The sequence below is a fragment of the Acyrthosiphon pisum genome, chromosome A1 (genome assembly GCF_005508785.2).
Source record: "Acyrthosiphon pisum isolate AL4f chromosome A1, pea_aphid_22Mar2018_4r6ur, whole genome shotgun sequence".
NCBI lineage: Eukaryota > Metazoa > Arthropoda > Insecta > Hemiptera > Aphididae > Acyrthosiphon > Acyrthosiphon pisum.
The window spans coordinates 26,417,511-26,421,600 of NC_042494.1; positions in this window are offsets into that span (position 1 = coordinate 26,417,511).

A 4,090-nucleotide genomic window follows, 5' to 3' on the forward strand; every position below is an offset into this window, starting at 1 on the left:
CTCAAAAAAAAAACTCGTAGATACTTGACATTTTCACCAAATTTTTTTCATTATTTTTATTATTTTCTACACATGATAAAATTTCCAAAATATTTTGACTCGTTTTGAGCTATTTATAGACATTTTCAATTTTAATTTTTAATTTTTTGTTTTCTTACTATGAATGTCAATACATTTTTTTTTAGGTTCAAAAAGATTGAAAATATAACACAAGGTTCCTCATAAGTTATTACAGTAGCAGTTTAAAAATAATAAAAATATAGGCATAAGTTTTTTGATAAGCATTTAAAATTCCAATTTTTACAAAACGGTAACCAAAATTGCAAAACCGTTTTTTTATAGACATTTTAAGTTTAAACAATAATATTTAAACAAACATTAACAATATTAGTTATTCTTTTGTAAATGCAGGGAAAATGTATAAATTAAATACCAATGTATTTGAGTAATATTTAATTGAATTTGTTAAATTTATTTAATTTAAATCGTATTATAAGTCTAATATTGGAGGAAATTTACCCTACTTGCTCCCTTGCAATGTACACCCTCAAAATTTCAAAAAATTAGACTTCCGGGTTGTGACTCCGGCCAAGGATATAGGCCGGGTAAACACGCAGATTACTATCCTAAAATTATATTTAAGAACTATTTAATTATCATATTTGAATAACAATAATTCAGTATTCCTTCCATAAATATAATTTTTTTTTTTTGAATTTTGTGTATTTATCCAAGGACATCAAGTATTGGTATTCTCGTCACTATTCGTATCAATACAATATTGCAATGTTCTGAAATTTCCGGAATGTTCTTAAATATTATCGTATATTTCTTTATTTCTGCTAGAAATTGGTTGCTCGTAAGCAAAAAAAGTTACTTATTACAATTCGGCATTTACTGATTTAAAATCAACCTTTTCTTTTTTCTATTTTTTTTTTCTTTTTGTTATTTAAATAAGTTTTGTACATCATTAGGTACACATAATATTAAAATAACGAATTGAGTAAAGTTATTGAATTATATACAAGAATTAGCATTGTTTACGGGCAACGAAGTGCACGGGGTCTGGTAGTATTACATACGAATTCGGAATTATTAAGAGTTGATAATTGGAGGTATAATTAAATGTAAATTAATTTTGTAAACATTAAGTTAAAACTACAAATATTTATTCACGCGTTAAAATGTAATAACCATTATTGTAATTATTACTATTCACCTTGGAAACTGTGATTAGGTAGTATTATTTAATAATAATGCAAAATATATTTGTGTAACCTTCAACTTAATGGAAGATTAAATAAATAGATATAAATCAGGGCCTAAAATTGTGTGCAGTAGTACATCATTTTTGGCTTTTATACATTTTTATTTGATTATAGAAAATTACTAATTAACATATTGTATTCGTTTAAAATCCTTAACACTAAAAATAATACCGACTACACAATATTCTGGGCGGCTTATAATATATAATAAGTATATTAACCCAAGCTATTTCGTTTTTAATTTTAAATGTTCAGTCATATAGCCATATAGGTATCAATAAATTGTATAGAAGATTGTCTAAGATTGTATTTATCATAACTAATTATTAAAGAATAACAAAAATAATTATGCAATGAAGTTTTATGTGGCATGTGCGCTACTATAGGTCTGTGTTCATTATTTTAAAATATTTTTGTGTGGAATCAGGTGTACAGTAGCAAAATATCTTAATTTTAGACCCTGATATAAATACTAAATAGATAATATTGCAAAATAATATTAGTTGCAAACTTCTTTATATTTTTTTGAGTAAGAATAACATTCAACTATTCCATAATCAACTAAAAATAGTATTGTATATTATACATATTTTTAAACCAATTATAATAGCAATTGTATTAAATTCATACCTATATAGACATATAGTTATTCGGGGTCAGACATAAAATATATTATTATGATTCTAGGTTTGAAACAATTAGAACTGTATCTAATATCAATGGTTTTAGAAGGTAAACAAATTCAACTGGAGGGTTTCTGAAAGATTTAAAATCTGATGACATAGTAAAGGTACTTCAAATATAAGCCCGTTGCTACAGTTTATGTCGGAGAAAGTTCTTAGACCTATATTTAAAGTATTTCATCAGATTGTTGACGTTGATTTCTATTTAATGTAAATACAGTTTAAATTATTCAATTCAAATCAGATATTACAGTTTAAAATGCAATTAAAAGAATTATTTATGAACTCAAAGTAAATATATGAATTTTTCAGGGCAAGTTCTATAAAGTGCTCAACTTTTTTAAAATTATTTGAATTTTGGGCGCGCGGGAATTGGACCACAAAGAACCTTTTTTCAAAAAAGTGTATGACAATTAAGTCACTAAAATTTTACTTTTATAACAGGTAGACTTTGTGATGAAACCACTATTTTAAACGATTATTATTGAATTGGGTAGGCAGGAGTTTATAAATTTTAAATTAGAAACGTATAAGATCATTAAAAGCCAGGAAACGAATTTTAATTCTAAAGAATTATATTCTTAATGAAATTAAAAAATATGAAGGGAAAAATACGGATTTGAATTTGTAAAATCTGTATCACAATGTATTTAAATTAATAATTGCATTTTTAAGTTATTAAAAAGTTAAAAAAAAAAATTCTAAAATTATATAAGTACCTGACTCTTTTTGAATTATTTATAGACATTTTTAAATTATAATTATATTATATAACATGCTTACATGTATATATAAATGTATAGTATATGATTAGAGACTAACGCGGACCCGATGATTGCATCAAATATCAAGGTTGATCGTTGTCCGGTCGGAGTGTATGGTTTAGATTTAGGTGATGAAAAAAACACAACACTAACACTTTATGAATGTCACTTTAAATATGTATTATATTACGACCAAATATGATTACATGTCGTGCCGCTCCAGCGATGATTTTAACGTTGGACGATATATGCTATCGGTCCGACGGTTCGATGATGGATATCGATGATCGCCTTTTTCGCCGACCGTTGTACGCCTTCCCGCCTTGGTTACCGGCTCGGGCGGTCATCGTTTCCGCCAAAAAACTCGATTTTCGTTTCCGCCAAAAGAAAAATGTTCAATTTTCATTTCCACCAAATCTATTTCTACCTATATTATTGAGATGTAGTTTGAGAAATCCTAGTCTGTCTGGCGTCTGCAGTGCTATATCGACTATCGTTGTACCTATGTCGATAAACAATTTAATATTGAAGATATCATAAATAGATAATTGATTTTAAACGTACAAATGCCTATAGATACATAATAGGTACATAATATAAATAAATATAAATCGATAAAACCTATATCACGTGTAGATAGTGTATATCTATAGCTGTGTATGTGAAGATTTTATGTCAATAATACCCATAGGCGCAAATAGCGTTTGAGATTTGGGGGGCTAATAGGGCTAATAGGGCCTTACTTTGATAATATTGAATAAGCTTAAAACAAAATGTAGGAAATGTTTGGGAGGGCTATGGACATTTTTGGGGCCTATGAATTAATACCAGAAGAGTCAGCATATTGTAAATATGCTGATTATTTAACTGACGACTATATCTCTGAAAATAGTATGTTTACCTCAACAATATTGTCCAATTTTAGAATCTAGAACAACAAATAATTGTGAATCTTTTCACGCTAATTTTAATGAACAATTTTATAAATCACATACACACAGAAATATATTTTTGAAAATTTTAATTTCCAATGTTCAAAACAACGTATACATTCAAATTAAAAGTTGCGATTTAGGTATGCAAAAACATGTAAGATGTAATATAAAAAAGGTGGGCAAGTGGATGTCACTCTGCTGTACAGTAGGTTACAAGTGGGTCACTGTATAATGGATAGTATTAAATTTGAATTCAATGATATAATATCACTGTATAAGAAAAATGATTCTGAGCGGAGACATACCGTCAGTCTAGGTATAAGACATATTATATACTTCTCTATGGTATTAAAAAAAAATTGACCTATAATAGGACCCAAAATAAATTACAAATTAATCATATCACAATATCCATTAGGTGCTTATAACGCGTTATACAT